The sequence below is a fragment of the Cornus florida genome, unplaced genomic scaffold, assembly GCF_030987335.1.
Source record: "Cornus florida cultivar Cherokee Brave unplaced genomic scaffold, ASM3098733v1 CherokeeBrave_3.0.0_Hap2_Chr01, whole genome shotgun sequence".
NCBI classification, from domain to species: domain Eukaryota; kingdom Viridiplantae; phylum Streptophyta; class Magnoliopsida; order Cornales; family Cornaceae; genus Cornus; species Cornus florida.
Window position 1 is genome coordinate 17,775,269 of NW_026775571.1, and position 22,385 is coordinate 17,797,653.

Consider the following 22,385-nt stretch of genomic DNA (forward strand, 5'->3'; position numbering starts at 1 on the left):
CAACCGGGAAAATTAAATTCTTCACAAGAAAAATAAACAATGAAATCTCTAGATTTTACATCCAAGCATGTAATCAAGTTGTATAAGCATCATAAGCACGTAATATAGCAAGAATTCAAATTATTACACCCCCTACCTCAATTTGAGATGAAAACCCCAAATTCCCACTAAAAAAAAAGTGTTCCGAATCCGCCGAAATCGAAGGGTTTTGACGGGGACAACACGATCTACATGAATCCGATGGAAGCCCCATGAAAATCACAACTTGACTCTTAACCCAAACTCAAGAAATGGTCAGAAATGAATTCTAATAAGGGAGAATGGTAGAGCACGTCAAGGGGAACAATAAATGTAAAGGCCGAAGGATCTCTACCAAGGAAATCAAGTGGAGGAGAAGGTCAAAGGGTACCAGCCAAGGAGCATCCATGGCTGCTGGCCAAGAGGTGGAGAAGAAGAGTGAAAATCTGATTTTTCACTTTAGGGCATCCTATTTATATTAAATCTCAAAAAGTGCCCTGAAATGGCCCCGCCAGGTCCAGAAAAGTGGAATTTTAGCAAATGCACTCAAACGGAAAAACTACGTGAACAAAAAAGATTCAAAATGACAAAATATGAACAACGGAAGAAACGGCGTCAAAAATCGAGTCCCGAGCAGAAAGTTATGCCCCGAACAAGTTTGGTGGCAATCGGGTCCAGAAACTCTGAAATTGGAGAAAAATGACCAGAACGGAATTCTAAGAGTCCATGACTCAACAAAATGTGAAAATGAATCCCGTACGAGGATCCGGGCTCCAGACGAGACATTTTGCAATAACTTTCGTTAATTGTGCAATAGACCCTACAAAAAGAGTTAACTGCGAAACTGCCCCAGAATGAAAATATATTCCAAAAGATTTTTTCTTAGATGCCCCTTAAATAAAATATCTTCAAAAGATATTTACGAAAAACACCCCAAGAAATGAAAAAAATTCTGAAGAATTGTGCATCCATGCCCCTATGGACACCGGGAGCAACCAGAGTACTTTCTTGCAAAAGTAAAGATACATATTTCGAGGAAACCACTCAAGATGAGGGCACATAAAGTCAAAAACTAACTCCGAGTATTAGAAGTGAGGTTGTGCCAACAATGTGACAAAACGGGGAAAAGACAGAATAGGGAAAAAGACTAAATAGGGAAAAGGACGAAAGATGCATAGTGTCCGAAAAGTGAAAATGCGAAAATGACTCAGTCCTCAAAAGAAGTTGTCCATTCATATGAAAGAGTCTTAGAAACCAATTTTGAGCACTCGAGATGACACTAAGCGACACGAAATAGAGCTCAGAAAAGAAAATTAAACGAAAAAAATTCATTCGTAAAATTTTAGGAAAAAGGAAAGGGAGGCAAATGACCGGGTCATTACAAAATCTAAAATGCGAAAACAACTAAAGTGGGTCATGCCACCTAACGTCTATGTTCCAAATGAATCTATAGGATCATTTCTAAACTATATTTGAACATTTTAACATAGATGTGCTTAACAACATCAAAGTTTGCAATGATTCATTAAAATCATAATGCCTGAATGTACTTAACAACATCAAAATCGGCATGATTCATTAAAATCATAAGGCATAAATGTACTTAACGACATTAAAAACATGCGATGATTCCTCACAAATCATAATGCATAAATGTACTTAACAACATTAAATCGCCAATAACCAAAACCACAAGTCATAATTAAACATTGGTTGTCAACTTGGAATTGAATGCAAAATCAATAAAGGCAGATATACTTGGACATCAATCAGATCAGACTGACACAGGTCTACTTTTGGGCTATTAACCCCTGGGCAGCCTACCCAACGTGCGTACAATTGACTCAGAGGACTCTTGTTAGCGTACTAGAGCCAAACCCTAGCCACCAATTCTTAACAATGTCCTAAGTGACTCCAAAACTAACAAGTAAGTTCACAACTTAACGTAATAAATGATGCACGAAACCACCTTCCATGTACAAGTAGGTTGAAACCACATAATACGTGCTCTAAATCCACAACTACCATAGGATGACAATGTCGAATCTTCAAAGTTCAATTCATTACACGCTATAACAATATAATTCAATATTGAAAACATAAATTCATAAATCCTTTACAAGTCTAAATCATACTTTAAACATATTACTAATGTCAACACATGATTAAATCATTAACGCAATAGAAACGAAAATTAATTAAATGAACTAATTAATTTCTCTAGGTTCAAATCCCAATCAAATGATCCCTAATTAATACATGTTATACAACATAACTTGATCATTACATAATCAATTCAAAACCTAATTTAGTCATTGTAACAATAAAATGAAATTTAATTAAATCATGATAATCAAATTCCTAAATTCTAAAACAGCATCAAATGGTCCCAAATCAATATATGCTAATATACAAGTCGTAGTCATCACAAATATCAAGTTAAAAACTCAATTAAGCCAATGGAACCTTTAAATAGATTTAATTAATTCTTTTAATTAAAATCTCTAATTTTTAAATCATCCAAATGCTCTCAAATTAAAGTATGTTAAAGAACATGCCAAGACTTAATTTAAAAACATATCACAAATTAATTTCATGCAATGTATGTCCATGAGAACTAAACATTCACAAAAGAAAATTGTTAAATAAAAAGTGCAATTCTTATCCAAATAATCACAATTTAATATATGTCAACAAACATACCAAAGCCAAATTTTCTAGCATGCTACAATTTCATTCTAAGTTATATATCATCATAAGAATTAAATCTTAACTGTAGAAAATAATTAAATTAAATTCTAGATTATGAACAAAAGCTTGCATACAAGTTGTATAAGCATCAATAGCATACATGATAACAAAAATATAAATTATAACATCCCCTACCTCAATTTGAGATGAAAATCTCAAAAGCCACCAAAATAAAACTGCTCCAAATCCGATAATACTTTGGGGTTTTGTCGAGGACAACACAGTGACCATGAGCCCCAAGGAAGCCCCTTCAAAATCATAACTTGACTTCAAACACAAACTTAAAAAATGGCCAAAACAAGATTCCAATCAGTGGAATCGAAGGCCTCGCTAAGGCGAACATAAAACACTAAGGCACTACGGCATTTTACTAAGGGGAGAAGGCCCAAAAGAGGAGAAAGAAGACGGAAACCCTTGGTTGCCACGGAATCCGGCCAAGAGAGGGGAGAAAGAGAGAGAAATCTGATTTTTCAATTTAAGACCCCCAATTTATAGAAAAACTCAAAAAGTGCCCCGAACAGGCCCCGATTGGTCCGAAAAAGTGGAATTCACACAGACACACTCAAACGACAAGACTCCGTGAATGAAAAAGAACTAAAATGTGAAAATATGAACAACAGAAGAAATAACGTCAAAAAATGAGCCCCGAGCAGAGAGATATGCCCCGAACAAGTTCAGCGGCAATCGGGACCAGAAATCCTGAAACTGGAGAAAAACAACCAGAAGGAAATTCTAAGAGTACACGACTCGAAAAAATCAAAAAAAAAAAATCCCGTACAAGGATCCAACTCAAAACGAGACATTTTTGCAGTAACTTTCATTAATTGCACAATGGCCCGTTCAAAAAGTGATAACTGCACTAATGACCCAGAATGAAAATACCTTCCAAAAATATTTTCTTAAAAACTCCTGAAATAAAATATCTTCAAAAGATATTTACGAAAAACACCCCAAGAAAAGAAAATATTTCTAAAGAACTGTGCATCCATGTCCCTATGGACACCGAGAGCAACCAGAGTACTTTTCTATAAAAGTAAAAATATATATTTCATGGAAACCACAAAGAATGAAGATATGTGAAGTCAAAAACCAACTTCAAACACAAAAAGTGAGGCTATGCCAACAAAGTGACAAACTGGGAAAAGACAAAATAGGAAAAATGACGAAAAGTGAATAGTGTCGAAAAAATGAAAATGTGGAAACGACGCGGTCCTCAAAGGAAGTAATCAATCCAAAGGAAAGAGTCTCGGAAACCGTTCAGAGCACTCGAGACGACACTAAGTGACGAGAAACAAAACTCAGAAAGGAAAAGATCAACGGAAAAAAAAATATCTGTGAAAATCTAAGAAAAGGAAATGAAGGAAAATGACCTGGTCATTACATATATGTACATCAAATAATAATGAATGAAATGCAATGACCCTGAAACACAATCCTCGTGCACAACCACCCCGGTAGCGGGTCCCACTTGGGACCTCCTAGCCCAAAAAATAGAAAAATGTCGAAAAGGCGACCAATGCATTTCCAAGAGTTCTGACCTCAAAGAAATGCTCCAACCAACACTCAGTCACATCTGGCACACTACACGGTGTCTAGCACTCAAAACAAGACATAGACGAAAAAATCTCAGAAAATGGAAAATGGGAAAAAAATGGAAATATTAGAACTTCACTTTCGAAGTTCCTTCATAAATGACCTGCAAAATATCCCAAGCAATTTTAACAGTTTTATAATCTGAAATTCTAGCATATTCAAATTGAATAACAGAATTAATAATTGCATATAAAGCTTTTCAATTAGCATCATTACGCTCAGTCTTAAGTGCAGTGAAGGCAAAAGTATCCTTCTCAACCTGAACAACCTTACCTTCCATAGTTTTTTCCTCTGTAGGAGGTGTATAACCTGATTAAACAATAACCACAACATTACCTCCTGAATTTTGCAAATAAGCTACAATTTTTTATTTTTGAAAATTATAATTATCTCATTCGAATAAAGGATGATATTGATTAGATTCTCCTTCTTTCAGAACATAAGACATTATGAAGGAATTTTTTAAAACAAGTAAAAACTTTACACTAGGATCAACTCAAAGTGTAGAGATTAGCTCTGATACCAATTGTGAGTTGGTGCAAAGGAAGATATTGTGGAAAGTTTTATTTTTTTTTTATAGAAGGATTGCTAGTAGATCAAATAATACTCCTCGAATACTTTGACCCTTCCAAAGTGTGATTACTTAACTCATTTTCTTCAAGATCTAAATTTGATATAGAATAAATAGATCTGCTTTCTCTAATCATTGTGGATACAATATTCAATAGAGTTTGAACACTATCAAGAATTGAATAACACTCTAAAATGACTTTTGTGTTTATGTGTGTATTCAAGAAATAAAAATAGAAAAATTAGATTTAATTTTCTACAAAATATCTCTCAAAAATGCTTCTCTCAAAATAATGAATTTGTGTTCCAATAGCTGTATCAACCTAGATGAGAAACAAGGTTTATATAGACTTCGAAAAACCTAGATATGCATAAAAAAGAAGTTCATTTCGTGCATAGTTCTTTTGGAAAGAAATCTATACAAAGCAGGAAGTTTAAACAAAACAGGAAACAAGTTACCTAATCTGCAGAAGACTTTTGAACCGGTTCAAGGTCTTGGAACCTGTTCAAGAGGGCTAGTGATGAATATGCATTCAAAGTATGAACCTTGAACCGATTAAAAGTCTTTGAACCGGTTGCAAATGGTCAGTCTTGAACAAAAGGTGTAAAACACTTAGAAAAAATTCTAATTTGAAAATTTTGAAATACATACCATGTATGAAAGTGCCCTCACCTTCTAACACAACTTCGTAAAGTGTTATTCATACCTTTTTTGTAGATCTCAATTTATCAACCACGAACAACTCTTCAATTCCGCAACCGATCTCGATCTTGATTTTTAAACCTGAAAATACAACTCGATCGGACTTGTTTTGACACTGAAATTATCCAATACAAAAATATATATCTCACAGTTGGGGGTTATCATTCTTTCTTGTTCTAAATAACTTAAATTTAGAAAATTATTATATGGTTCGGACTACATAGTCCCAGCCAATCGTAACCTAACACGTAAGCAAATCTGTGGTTTTTTTATTCAATTTTTGTTTGTTTTGATGGGTTATCAATTGCTGGTACAATGTAGTTTAAGCCATGTAAATATTTCTTGTCTAGGAAGATTTGGAAGATTTGAATGTCAACCTTTCACATCTTAAGAAGATTTGAACATCAATCTTCCACGTTGAAAAATGCGGAGATACCACTTATAGACTAAAACGCAAGAAAGAAAAATAATACTCTCTCTACCCCATAATAAGTGTCCTCCTTTTCTAATTTGGTTATCCCAAATCAAAAAGTTGATGAATTATTTTTACACAATTTATAATTTGCCCTTTTTGCACTGAATTTTTAAAAACAAAATATCACTTCATCACTTGAACATTGATAGATTTGATAATTTATTCACTGTCAATATAATATAAAAAAATATTAAAAGTTACTTTTAAAAAAGTTAAGGACATTTAAATTGGATAGGATGGAGTATATTAATGTGGGCAGCCCTTACAATACAAGTAAGATAGGCTGACAAATCTACTCTTTCATCTATGCCAAAAAGCATGGCAAAGTAGGATGATTCCCTGGTTAGGCTGGGCTTTTGTTGTATTATGTAGTACATGGGTATGCTTGGTCTGTGTATAACAATATGGGCCTATATTTCATAAACAACAACAAGGCCTGGCCTTAAAATTGCCATACAGATCTATCATTGTAGGTTTGTAACTTGAAGACCCCAAACGTTCTTTTGACATCGTTTGTATCTCTCTACCTCTCCAATCTCCCTCTCTCTCTAAATATATATTTTATATATATATATATATATATATATATATATATATATATATATATATATATGGGTTAAGTGTAAAAAAAAAAAAATCCCTAAACTATTGCTCTTTTTCAAATAATCCCCTCTGAACTAAAAACTGCCTCCCTGAACTATTGATTTGTTGCAATTAAAGACAAATCCATCACAAAAGACTATTTTACCTTTTCTCATTAAATTTTTTATTTTTTATTAAATTATTTTTATTATCTTTTCTCTTATGTAAATATTAATTATACTATTTACCTTAATTTTATTTTTAGTATCAATTTATCAAAAAAAATGAAAAAAAATTAGATAAATAGATTTCAAACTACCATTTTCTAAATTGATTAACTTATTATTAAAACTTTATTATTTATAATAAAAAGTAATATAATCAATTTAACCATTTTTATCATAAAAAAAATATCATTTTTTTCATACAATATATTGACGAAAAATTAATAAAATACTTTTGAAAAAATACCTTCTTTTCTTATAATATATTCATTAAAAATTAAAAAATTAATTAATTAATTTAAAATTTTACACTAATTTTTTTTATTTAAATAATTAATTTAAAAAATAAAGGTAAATTTATGCAAAATTTAATAGAAAATATCTCATCAAATTAGTATGAAATTTTTTATAATTTATTTAGATAAGAAAAATATATTAAATGTAATTCAATGGGAAGGGGTTGTCATTTAATAAAACATAGTATAGTTCTTGGGGCACGTTGCAACAAAATGAGATAATTTAGGAAGTTTTATCCATAAAATATAGTTTAAGGAAATTATTTACAAATTCAAATATAGTTCAAGGGGGTTTTTGTACTTTACCCAATATATATTTGATGCTAAGAACAGAGAACAAAGGACTACTGATGCTAACCCACTTTTACCATTCAATCTCTCTGTCAAATCATCTCGAAATCGAAATTGAAGTAACTAATCAGATTAAACTATCAATTCATTTTAAATTGTGATACCCCTCAAAATCTAGAGCCATAGGTGCTCAAGTCCGAGCACAAATCCGAGGGATAGCAAACAATTAATATGTAAACAAGCAGGAATACAAAAGAATTAAGAAATAAATTTAAAGCTGAAAAGAATTCTAAATATGAAAATCCTAAATAAAAATTATAGATTAATATAATTTAACTTTCCAATCCGTATAACTCGGGAATCCATCCAGTGGACCCCTAATAATCCCAAATGAAAAAAATAAAATACAGAACCAAAATCCAAAATTATAATAAGAATGGAAGTCCTACATAGTCGGAGGAGTAAGTGACTGTATCTGCTCAGCATGATCAAGCTCTAAGCTTGAAATTGACGAACACCTGAAAAATAAGAGTGGGTCAGGTCCACACGTAAGTTCTATCCTATTACAATCCATACAAAAACCCAATACGCAGATACATCCTAGATTGCTCGGCAATAACTAAAATAGTTTATATAGATATAAATACACACTATAGGACGCTCACTAGCCTATAGTGTAGTATCAACCTGAATAGAAGGTAACATGTAAATCACACATTACGGTGTGTATGTGCACCTAGACCTACTAGGGAACATCAACTATATCTAGTTACTCATCCTTAGAGATATACGCACCCTAACCATGATCCTAAGACTCAAGGTCATATCATAGTACCATAAGTATATATATAAATCCTTCCTAATACAGAAAAATAAAACAAACATCCGATATGTCGTTCAACTATTTTAGTTGACAAGACATGAATCCATGTACGAGTTAACTGTTTTAGTTAATCCATTCTGTATGTATGAATAGGTAAGAATTAACGTTTTGATCTAATCCATCCCCGATATACCACCATCCCATACCGGTGCATATAATGCATATGATCCATAAATGATGCAAACTCATTTGAACATCAAATACATCCAAAGACAACCATAATAGAAATCAGATATATGGAAGATCCTATTACGTAATCCAGTATATGTTTATAATCATATATCCTCCATTTAAATTTCTAAAACAAAATAAACAATTTAAACCATCCATATCCATAAAATTGACAGAACATAATTTAACTGTTCAACAATTGGCATCCAGAATAATATCCACGTAACTAACAATTTAAATAATTAGATTTAAATTTCAATTAATCCACAAGCCAGTCCAATAATTGACAAAATAATAATCAATAGTGCACCAATTAAAATCCAGGGAATGGTATATTACACACCATATAACCAACTAGGCATATTATATCCAATTATGCTTAGATATAATCATTCACAACCAGTTAACTTACAAGAACAGCAACAAGAAAATAATTAGTCCACCTCCACTGACAACATGCAAATATTTACTTACATTCCATGATGTCCAGTAATATTAGCACACTAGCATATATTAACTGTTTTAGGGTTTTAATAGGTTAATTTAAAATATTTAAAACCTCCCATCAATTTCCAAAAATTACAATTAAGCCCCTGGAATAAAAAATATATATATCAGAAAACACCCCGTAGGGGTGTTCCAGCAAGGGAGTCGGCTCCCCCTTCATGGGAGCCAGCTCTCACACTCTTGGAGCCGGCTTTCCCTCATAAAGAGCCGGCTCTCTCACCTGGGGAGCCGTCTCCCTCTATTAGGGAGCCAGCTCTCTCCCTGAGAGCCCTTCTCTGCTTCATCTGTTTGTCTTCTTCGCTTCCAGCGAAGGTCAAGTCCTCTGTTCTAATTTTTTTAAAAGTACTTAGGGTTTAATTTAAGACCCACTAGTTCCAAAAACTCCTCAAATTCCTACACAAATCGCTTAACAAAAATTTATAACCGAATCGAAACAGTTTATGCAAGAAAACAACCTCAGTTACACAAAAACGTAAAACAGTTTACAGCCGGATTCATTATGCATAAACATCCATTTTAAAGGTTCAATTAATTTCCTGGAGACTATATAGCATGCACAGAACACAGGTTTAAGGGAAGGAGTTAGAATAAAACTTGCCTTCGGTCTCAATTTTGAAACCATAAACCACTGTCTTTGAAATTTCTGACAGATTTCCAACTGCCATTCAACACCCCTGTTGCTCTTGGTTTAATCCAGAAGCAAGCCCTTCCTTCCTCCTTTAGCCTCCCTTGTTATCTCTCAAGACCCTCTCTGCTTTCCTCTCAAGGCACTATTACGTGAATAGGGTTTTCCCCAACCCTAGCAGACATAAACAAAAATATATATAGGCTTTTAAAACACCTAATTCTAACTCCACCCTAATTATAAGTTGGTTAACATAATTACACAAAATAAAACCCTAAACTATTTATGACATATATAATTTATAAACAAATGACTAAACAAATTACGTCCACCTAAGAACATATGTAATTAACACAAATAAATCTTATAAGCTATTAAATAAAACACGTCAATTAAATCACCAATAAATCAAATAATTAATCTAAATAAACAATTAAACAATTAATTTAAAATAAATAAACAATTATAATAAACAATTAATTTAAATAAATACACGATTAACCAATTAAGCAAATAAGCACATAATTCAATAAAAATGCAATAAAAACATTAATTAAAATACCAAGACTATCCTTTTAAAATTAGGGGTATTACATAAACTTAATCTATATTTTAGCTAAGTGATACCTTAATTCATCAATAACTCGGTGATTTACATTTCATTTTTGTGATTGGATGTCAATTTGATTACTGAGGAACGATAAAAATCGTAAAAAAAATAAAATAAATAAAATAAATAAAAAACTGAACAAATATTTGGAAAGTTATATCTTTATTTTCTTGGGTTAAGTGCAACAATCCTCTTTCTACTATTAATATAGTGCAAAAAGGTTCCTGTGTGGTTTAAAACCTTCCTAAACTATCAATTTGATGCAAATAGGTTCGGTATAGAATGATGATAATACCCTCACTTAATTTGAATAAATTAATAACTATAAATACAGGCCATGTAAAATGACCTTTTTGTCCAATTTGTGTAAAATTGTGTTTGTTTGGGACAAGAATAAAATAAATCTCAATTTGTATAAAATTAGGATAAGCTAAAGTAAAGAAACCTAAAACTGAATATAATAAAAAACGAAACCGAACATTCCCCACCATGGCCACCGCCTCCTGTCACGTACTCCCTACCATGGCTGCCGCCTCCTGCCGCCTCCTCCCACTGCCCACAAACATCTGTGTCCTCTCTAAACCTATCAACAATATAGCCGATATCCTACCGCTCAACCTTACTGGTGTGTGTCGTGCCAATGCACCAAGTTGTGTATAGTGTAACCAAGTTTGAATTTATAAAATGCCACTACTACTTTTAACTACTAATATAGCTAGGGTGAGTAGGTATTGTCCCAAGGGATTAGTTGCGTATTTGAAATGGAAACAAAGTTGGATTAGTAGGTCGAGTGATCAAAAAGTGATTCGATTGATAAATTAAACTACAATATAAACGAATTCAATACAAAACAACTAAGTAAATAAAGGGTAGAGAATAAAAGAGGGGAATCTTGGGATTTAGAGGTCACCACTAAATATCACCATTCTAAATACTCAATGTGTAATGAATGAAGGAAAATATGTGTTGCAATACAAAGAGATGTGATTGATTGAATCAACAAGCATGGATGACTAATTAAGTACACATTGTCTAGATAACTTAATGAATAACACAATATATCAAACTAAGCCATTATTCCTTCCTTTAAGCTCACAATCAATACACTAACAAGTTAGAGAATTATACTACTTAAATTCATAAGCATGGAACATCAAATAACAAGCATGGATTGTCCTCACATCTAAGAAAGTAAAGCAACTACACTACATCTAAGCTGAGGACATGAAAATTAAACTAATTAAACTAAGGTAGAGGCACAATCCATCAAGAAATGAGTATGAACCATTAAACAAACCACAAGAGTATTCTATTTAAGCACCATGCCTTGACAATCTCTAAATTCATAGCATCAACACACATAGACATGCATCAATATCACAAAACCAAGAGATAAACACATGAACATCTATTATAGCATACATAGACATATGAATAGAATGAAATGATCAATTGGAAGTATTAAACAACATAAATCATTGTAAAAACAAGATTCATATATAAACCAAATGTCAAGACAAGATAACAACACAAATCCCCTCAAAATACAAAACATCAAGATCTAGAAGTCATGCTTAGGGCTAACTCTAGCCTCAAGAAGATGTTTAGCCACTCATTAATGTAGTTATCTAGCCCTCAAGGGCTATCTCCATGGTAGGAATGATCTTCTTCTTGATGACAACCTTAGATGAATGGAAGAACTCCCAAAGGGTGTATATTTCTCTAATCTCTGGCTCAAAATCCTTATATAGATAGCTCAGGTGTCACACCCAATGGTTATGTCTCGTGCACTAGGGCCCTTCCAATGATTGCACCATGAGCCCTCTTTAATGAGCTGGACTCTATTTTATTTTGAGTTTGAGGAGATTCGATCGATCGAATTCAGATGAGATCGATTGAACTGTGGATAAATCCATCTAAGTATGGCAAGATCAATCAATCCTTGCCGGCACCTTTTTGGAATACGACAAATCTGAGATATTTTTGGGATATTTTGGGAAAAAGACAAAAGTGGTAGATGGGGATAAGATCAAAGAAGTTCGATCGATCTGAAGGAAAGTTGGATTGATGGAAGACGAAAATTCTTGAGGATAAGGACAACGGATTTGATCCATCTTGGTGAGGCTAGATTGATCACTGTGAGATCGATTTGGGATATGTCTGATTGATTGAAACTTGCTGTTTTCCACCACTTTTGCTCCTTTCTTCCATTTAGCTTGAGATTGCTTCTTTTATAGTCTAATTTGGCTAAATTGACTTATTTTGGAGATAAGCGCCTGAAAAGGGCAATAACATAACATGAGTCTTAAACGGGAAAATAAGATACATAAAGGTTGTAGAATACTGGAGCTTAAGGAGTTTAAATGCGCACTTTTCAGTGCTCATCACACCCCCAAACTTAAATATTGGTAGTCCCTAGCAATGAACTATAAAGTAAAGGAATGAAATGAACAACTATACAACTATAAACTAGAAAGCAATAAAAGGATAACGTCACTTTCGTAGGGAATATGATTGCGTTAAGCACATGCAACAAGCCTTTTAAACCCCTAGGTTACCCCTAGTGGACGAGTGAAGTCTCGTAAGGGTTTCCAGAAATGATACCCACAAACATTAGGCTCATTCTCACAAAAGAGGCACCAATATTACAAACAAGCAGTGGGAGAAAACTACCTCAAGTATGTAATTTTTTAACCATATCCAAGCAATCTCCCAAAATCTCAACATCAGACAAGCAAGTATGGTCCTCTACAGATCAAGAAAATGATCATGCAAATCCAAACAACTCTAGAATTCTTTTTAAGTGGAGCGGCATCAAATATGTTGCTATCTAAGCCAACTAAAGAAATGATCACATCCTTACCCTCAAACTAGTACACAAATCTAGTACCGATCATCAAGACAAAGAGTGGACCTTTTATTAAGGCTTTATTGATCTAGGTGTGCTTATTCTTTTCTCTCAATTTTATTATTATTATTATTATTATTATTATTATATCCCTAAGGATCTAAGATGGAAGCATAGTGCAATGTGTTGATCTATTAAGCTTTCTAGCGATCCATAAAGTCGAGCGTTAGGTCAATGACTCCCAAACCAGACGGCTTTAGGGCATTAGGTGTTCAAACACCCCTAAGGACTTGCAAGGTCAAATCAACTAGGCTACAAATCAAAACAACCTCCATCTAATCATTTCCTACTTCTTACCTTTTGGGAGAAGTTCTCACTTTTTTATTTGCTTTTGCAACTTCTTTTTTTTTTTTTTTTTTTAAGTTATTAACCTAGAGTTTGGGCTCTTCACCTTTTGGCACAAGAAATTTAGTGCTTGATAAGGCTACTCAATGAAAAGGGGTTGTTATCCACTTTTGTCAAGATAAAAGCTTTCAATGCACTACTAGCCCAATTGGGATATAACCAATTCAATAATCAACAAAGCATGTGCCCCATAAATGAATGCTAATGTGCGCCTATGCTAGTGTAGAATACTAGAGTGAATCTCAAAATAATCACAAAATCAAGATGATGTGGACCACAAGTGCAAGCATGATATCAATCTTTCAAAAAATTTACTCCTAAATGGCATTCACAAGGCATACAAGGAGTATTGGACTCTCAAGTCAAGCAATTGTTAAATTTTAAGTATCATTGTCCTTAAAAGATCAAAATCATTGTTAACATCAATCTCAAATCTCAATCATGCAATTAAAGCTCCAACTTAAGTAGAATGAAACAAAGTCACCTTACCCCCAAACTTAAACTGGACATTATCCTTAATATGCAATGAGAACAATGGAAAAGATGGAAAGAATATACCGTGGTGGTAAAGACATAAAGCCCGGTAGTGATCCAATTCAAAAGACGTCTCCCACAAACTTAGAATCAACAACCTACTTGAAGAACCACACTAGCAAACTCACATCAAATATCAAATGGGATAAGAATAATCAAATCATGTATTATAAGGCAATATAACACAAGATGCAAGAGAGATATGAGATCAGGCCCTAGCTAAACATAGAAGCATGAATACACACAAGGGTATAATGGTAAAGAAATTTTATATATTTATATATATATATATATCAATTAAAAGTATGTACAAAGATGCAAGAAAATATGGACAATGATTGCTAAGTTTAACTTCTCTAGCTAGACAGAATGTTGCCTTGAAAGAAATTTTTTTTTTTTTTTAAATGATCCTAATCGATCGAAGAATGATCAATCTAACTTCGATCGATCCAAATCCTGAAAATCTGCAGACAGCTTCGAACGATACACAAAGAGATGAAATATGCGGAGATCCAAAAATATTCTAAGTATAGAACTGAGATCGATCGAAGGGAAAACTTGATCAATCTTGGAATTTTAGATCGATCGAATAAAAAGTTCGCACGATACACAAAGACTTGAAATATGCAGAGAATCTTTGAACGATGAAATAGAGTGGTGATTGGATGCAGAGAAGATGTTCAATCAATCAAACTTCTTCTGAGATTGATCGAAAAGTAAAAAATATACAAGAATTAAACTTTTCATGAGAATCATTGAGTGCATCACTATATCTCTTTATAGATTGGATCTATCAAAAGGGCAGCTTCCATATGTCTTTGAAAAACCTGTCCCTTAATGTAGGGTTTCAATCTTTGCCCATTCACCTTAAATGTATTGCCATTCTTTAAACTTTAAATTTCAACCACCCCATGAGGCACAACAGAGATGATCTCATACGGACCTTCCCATTTAGTTCGCAACTTCCCAGGAAAGGGTTTTAATCTAAAATTGAAAAGCCAAGCTTTTTGACTAGGTTCAAAAGATTTCTTCACAATATGTTTCTCATGAAAAACGTTAGTCCTTTCTTTGTAGAGTTTGACATTATCATAAGCATTGTGTCTCAACTCTTCTAATTCACTCAATTGGAGTAACCAATTCTCTCCGGCTTTGTTAAGGTCTAGATTGAGCTTTTTAATTGCCCACATAGCTTTATGTTCTAGCTCAACCAAAAGATGGCAATGCTTTCCATAAACAAGTCTATAAGGAGACATACCAATGGGGGTCTTATATGCTATTCGGTAAGCCCACAAAGCATCATTCAACTTATGTGACCAATCTTTCCAGGTCGTGTTAACCCTCAAGAATATGTTTAATTTTCCGATTTGACACTTCTACTTGCCCACTTGTTTTAGGATGGTAAGGAGTGGTGACTTTAAGAATTGATTGCAAAAATTCTTTCCTCCATCACTAATCATGGCTCTTGGCATACCAAAATGAGTGAAAATGTTGGATTTAATGAATTGAACAACCATGGAGTGGTCATTGGTTTTGGTAGCACAAGCCTCCACCCACTTAAAGACATAGTCAATAGTAAGCGAAATGTATTGAAATCCATAAGAGATAGGAAAAGGTCCCATAAAATCAATGCCCCAAATATCAAAGATTTCAACAACAAGAATATTTATCAAGGGCATCATATCTCTTCTCGACATTGATCCCATTTTTTGACATCTCTCACACTCCTTGCAAAAATTGTAGGCATCTCTATGGATGGTGGGCCAGAATAGCCCACTTTGAAGCACCTTCAAAGTGGTCTTCTTTACACTAAAATGCCGCCGCATGCAAGGGTATGACAAAACACAAGGACACTTGGAATTTCACTCTCAAGAATGCATCTTCTCATAATTTGATCTGGATAATATCTAAACAAGACAAGATCTTCCCAATAGTAATTTTGGATGTTAGCAAAGAAACGCTTCTTTGCTTGCTTTGACCAATTAGTTGGAAGCTTGCCAATTGCAAGAAAATTCACAATATCGGCAAACCAAGGCATTTGCCCATTTGAGACTTGGAACAATTGTTCATCTCGGAATGAATCATGAATTGGTGGACTTGGGGAAGATTTTACCACTAACCTTGAAAGATGATCGGCAACCACATTTTTGGTGCCTTTCTTATCTTTGATTTCAAAATCAAATTCCTGAAGAAGCAAAATCCATCTTATCAAACGAAGTTTTGTCTCTTTCTTTGTTAAAAGATGCCTTAGAACAGCATGATCAGAATAGACGATTACTTTTGATCCTAAGAGATAAGATCAGAATTTATCAAAGGCATACACTACAGCAAGTAATTCCTTCTCTATAGTGGAGTAATTCAATTGAGCTCCCGAGAGAGTCTTACTTACATAGTACACAATGCATGGAAGTTTTCCTACCCTTTGGCCCAAAACTGCACCCATGGTATAATCAGAGGCATCACACATGATTTGAAATGGTAATGACCAATTGGGAGGTTGCATAATAGGAGCAGATGACAATAAGTCACGCAATTTATGAAAAGTGTCAAGGCATGCTTGATCTAAGATGAATGGTGCTTCCTTAGCAAGAAGATTGCACAAGGGTCTAGCAATCTTGCTAAAGTCTTTGATAAAACGGCGATGAAAGCTGGCATGACCTAAAAATGAGCGAACCTCTCGTACCGTAGAAGGTGGAGGCAATTCATAAATGAGCTCAACTTTCACTTTATCAACCTCAATTTCCCTTTTTGAGATGACATATCCTAAAACAATACTTTCTTGAACCATGAAATGGCTCTTTTCATAACTTAGAACGAGGTTTGTTTCACGACATCTTTTAAGCACCAAATTTAGATTGTTGAGGTATGCATGAAATGAAGACCTAAAGACAGAAAAATCATCCATAAAGACCTCTAGATACTCTTCCACCATGTCCGAGAAAATTGACATAATACACCTTTAGAATGTTGCAGGAGCATTACACAAACCAAAAGGCATCTGTCTATAAGAAAATGTGCCAAAAGGACAAATAAAGGTGGTTTTCTCTTGGTCTAAAGGGTCCAGGGCTACTTGATTATAACCCGAATAGCCATCAAGAAAGTAGTAATATTGTTGCCCTACAAATCTCTCTAGAATTTGATCAATAAATGGCAAAGGGAAATGATCTTTTCTAGTAGCGCATTTAATTTACGATAATCAATGCATACACGCCATAAATTGGCAATACACTGAGAAATTGCCTCACCTTTCGAATTTTCAACCACCATAATCCCCGATTTCTTGGGAACTACTTGAGTTGGACTCACCCATTTACTGTCAGTGATTGGATAAATGATACCAGCATCTAAGAGTTTAAGAACTTCTTTCTTAACCACTTCTTTCATGTTTGGATTTAATCTTCTTTGGGCATCTCTAAAAGGTTTTGTATCCTCTTCCATGAGAATGCGATGCATGCAAATAGAAGGGTCATTTCCCTTTAGATCCGCCACACTCCATCCAATAGCTTCCTTATTTTCTTTAAGCACATTCAAAAGAGCATTTTCTTGATCTTTTTCAAGACTTTAAGAGATGATGACCGGAAGAGTCTCTTTCAGGCCTAAAAAGGCATATTTAAGATTGGGAGGGAGAGTTTTAAGCTCAAGAGTGGGTGGAGAGACTAAAGATGGGACCGGTGGAGTGCTAAAGAGTGGTGGAAGAAGTTCGTTTGGAACTTTCTAAGGTGGAAAATCCAAGCTTGCAACGGATTCCATTAATTCATTAACCTCACTCATTGACCCTTCATTGTCAAACCTGTAATTCTCATACATTTCAAGGAGACAAAATGTAAGAGGATCCTTTGATAAAAGAGATGAAATATTATCCTCGGTCGGCTTCTTTATAATCATGGAAGGAATAGACTCCTCCACAATCTCATCTAAGACATCTATGAGACAACACTCATCTTCATCTATGGGATGTCGACTTGCATTGAAAATATTAAGCTTAACCATCATATTACCAAAAGAAAGGTCCATAACTCTGGATCTACAATTAATGCTTGCATTTGCAGTGGCAAGGAATGGCCATCCCAAGATGATTGGGATTTGATTGGTAGGTTTGGCAACCAGTTCGGTGTCAAGAACCACAAAATCAACCGGAAAATAGAACTTGTCAACCTTGATGAGAATGTCCTTAACCATGCCCCTAGGAGTTTTGATGGATCTATCAGTCAATTGAAGCACCACCAAGGTTTGCTTTAATTCATTCAAACCTAGTTAGACATATACGTAGTAAGGAATCAAATTAACACTCGCTAGCCTAAGTCAAAAAGAGCTCTATGAACTTCATGGTTTCTAATTACGCATGAGACTATCGGAGCACCCGGATCTTTGAACTTAGGTGGAGAGTTATGTTGAATGATGGAGCTCACTTGCTCCATGAGGAACACTTTTTTAGGGCCTTGTCCCTTGCTTTTCCCCTTTTGCATGCAAAGATCTTTCAAAATTTTTGCATAAGGCGGAATTTGCCTTATTGCATCCAAGAGAGGAAGATTTATATTAACTTATTTGAAGACTTCCATCATGTCGTCGATTATTCCTTCTTACCTTCCAAAAGGTGAGGTCTCTTTTAAAGTATATGGAAATGGAGCTTTTGGCTTATAAAACCTTGCAACTTGAGGAGATAATGAAGAAGATTGAAAATTCCTATTTGGAACATTTTCCACCAAAGAAGTAGGAGTAGGATTGGGAACGGGATGGGTGTCAACTTTTGGTTGCACCGGTTCACTAACTTCACTTGGTTTCTTAACCCTATTGTCAATTTGCCTGCCACTTCTCAAAGTAGTAATGGCTTGCACTTGTTCTTGGGAAGGACACCTTGATGTAAAGTTTACTTCCACGGCTTTTGGGTTCCTTTCGGGTTGGCTAGGCAGTTTACCAATTTCTCTTGCATTCAATGCATTAGCTATTGTCCAAATTTGAGATTTAAGCTTTGATATCGATTGAGAATGAGAATGCAACAGGTTAGTGTTCATTTCTAAACTACCCAAAGCCATCAAAACCTTATCTTCGAATGTAGAATTACTAGATAGTGCATGAGAATGATGAAAACCACTTTGAGATTCATAGACTTGAGGATGTGAGAAGTGGTTCATTCTTTGATGATAAGAAGATGAAATAAATCCTTGAGAATTTTCATTTCTTTTATGAGGAGGAACATACCTATTTTGAAGATGTTTAGCTTGAATAAAGCTTGAATTTTCATCCCACCTTGGGACATAAGCATTTGAATAAGGGTGAGCAAATGTAGCATTGACTTGTTCAAAATGTTCATTAAACACATGTCCACGAGGAAAATTAGAGGTAGAATGTAGAACACTAGAACAAGTCATGCAAGGCTCACAAGACTAATAAGAGTGATGAAAAGGAGATGATTTGATAACCGATTTTTGACTCAATAAAAATTTATCAAGTTTTTGAGAAAGAGTTTTAACCTCTGCCACTATCTCCATTGGACTCTCAATTTGATACACTTTCACATTTTTCTTCCTTTCATTAGAATCATGGCCCAACCGGGAAGTGTGGTATTTATGCAAAGAGTTTTCACTCATTTTTTCAAAAAAGTGCCAAACATCATCCTTATGTTTACCAAAGTATGAACCCCTACGTGAAGTATCAACTATATCCATGTGAATGTCAGATAGGTTTTCAAAGAAATATTAGACAAATTGCCATTTTGGAATACCATGGTGTGGACATTTCCTTAGCAAGTTATTCAATCTTTCCCAAGCCTCATGTAAAATTTCTCCCTCCCCATGAGAAAATTCTCTAATGGTGGTTCTCATTGAATTGGTTAAGCTTAAAAGGTAAAAATTTTTCAAAAATTCACTTTGCATTTGCATCCAAGATGTTATTGAATTTGCCCCCAAATTGTTGAACCAATGTTTTGCTTTATTCTTAAGAGTGAAAAGGAAGAGAAGTAGTCTAAGGACTTCTTTCGGGACATGCATGTACTTCACGGTGCAACATATTTCAAGAAATTCATTAAGATGTTTATATGGTTCCTCATTATCTAAGCCATATAAAAGTGGACACATTTGAATGGTCTCGGGCTTAATTTCATATTAATTGGCCCCAAAATTAGGAAGCATGATGCAAGTTGGTGCATGGTATTCATAAAGATTATAATGATCACGAAGAATCATTGGAGGCATCGGAGCTTGAACTCTGTGGGGATGTTGGTTAAGCGGGGGATGTCTCATAAGATGTGGATCTAAATAGCAAAGATTACCCTCTAGATTTTCCATTAGAATGCCAAAGATGAAGGGTAAGGGATGGACCACACAAAACCTCGAATAACACACCAACAAAACAATAGAATCAAGCACTTCGCCCCCGCAACAAATCAATAATCAACACTCCTCCACATACATTGATCCCATGCTCCCATGCTTTCAACAATATGTAAAGAAAAGTAAATTGCCTCCACGCGGGCTCATGATCTATCTAAGAAAGTAAAGACTTGCCTCCACGCAGGCTCATGATTTAACTAGAGATTGAGTTAGAAAGAGCTCACAAAAGGTCCTTAAGCAACTTCAATTTAGATTTCAATTTGCTACTTTTGCTATGCATTGCAATTTTTAGATTTTAGCCTTTTTATGCATATCTTAGCTCCTTGCTTTTTAATTCTCTCTTACTTGACTTCCTTTGCTCAATTTACCTAGCCAATCAAGAATAAACACAATAAGTAACTAAAAATAAAATAAAGTAAGTAAAAACACAATCAAAAGAGTACTAATTCCTAATTTTTTCCAAGTAAGTAAATCTACTAATATAGATAAAAATCAAGGGAACATGCAGCCCGTCTCTACGTAAACACAAAATCATGTCACTAAAGTACAGTAACAATATGGCATCTCTAAGCATATAAAGAAGGCATGCTAATACCACACAACAAGAAGAAAAATATGGATAGACCTCCACCTACTCATGCATCGCAATAACATAAATCATACTACTAATATGGTAGTAAATGAAATTGCAGAAGATAAAATGATGCCACAATGAACCCTATGGACATCGTGTCTTGGTGACCAGTCCTAGCCATAAACTGACTCTAAAAAACCAATGCAACAACAACCTGTCTCAAAACAAATGTGAGCCCTTACCACAATAGTAAGACTCTAACAATCCATCTTCGAATCTAGAGGTGACACTACAAGTGACACTAACGATGCAATGCTCTCTCTACCCGAAACATTAATCAATCAACTTGATCCCAAAAGCATCATCACGTAAGAGAACTCAAAGGAAATGGCAACTATAGCCATACCAACAACAACCAAATCAAACACTACGACTAATCCCCAAAAAAACCATCATCATCATCTATCAAAAGGACTATGCCTATTAAAACAAAACCAACATTGATTCCATCCAAACTGCACTTGTAGTTAGCCAGTACGGTAGTTTGACAGTGCTATGCACCCGCCCATAAACATACCCGCTCATGAAAATCGCAATCCCGGAGGAATCATCCCAAACAATCAAGGACCCTAAGAGGTCCATAACCTTATCATCGCCCAAAACCAACAATTCCAGCACTACGACAACGCCAAATGACTCACCTAATGAGAGCCTAAACAAAATGTGTCTATAATGACCCGATCATTTCCTTTCTTTCCTTTTTCCTTAGAATTTTACGGATGAATTTTTTTCGTTGAAATTTCTTTTTTGAGTTCAGTTTCTCATCGCTTAGTGTCATCTCGAGTGCTTGGAAATGGTTTCTGAGACTCTTTCCTCTGGATTGACAACTTCCTTTGAGGACCGAGTCATTTTCACATTTTTCGTTTTTCGTTACTATTCACTTTTGTCTTTTTCCTTATTTTGTCTTTTCCCCATTTGTCATTTTGTTGGCGTACCCTCACTCTTTGTATTCGGCGTTGGTTTTTGACTTAATGTATCTTCATTCTAAGTGGTTTCCATGAAATACGTATCTTTACTTTTGCAAGAAAGTACTCTGGTTGCTCCCGGTGTCCATAGGGGCATGGATGCAAAGTTCTTTGGAATTATTTTTTTTTTCTTGGGGTGTTTTTCATAAATATCTTTTGAAGATATTTTATTTCAGGGGTTTTTAAGAAAATATTTTTGAAAGATATTTTCATTCTGGGTTATTAGTGCAGTTTTCACTTTTTTGAGGGGCCATTGTGGAATTAATGAAAGTTATTGCAAAAATTTGTCATTTTGAGGTTGGATCCTCATACGGGATTCATTTTCACTTTTCGTTCAGTCATGTACTCATAGAATTCCCTTCTGGTCGATGTTT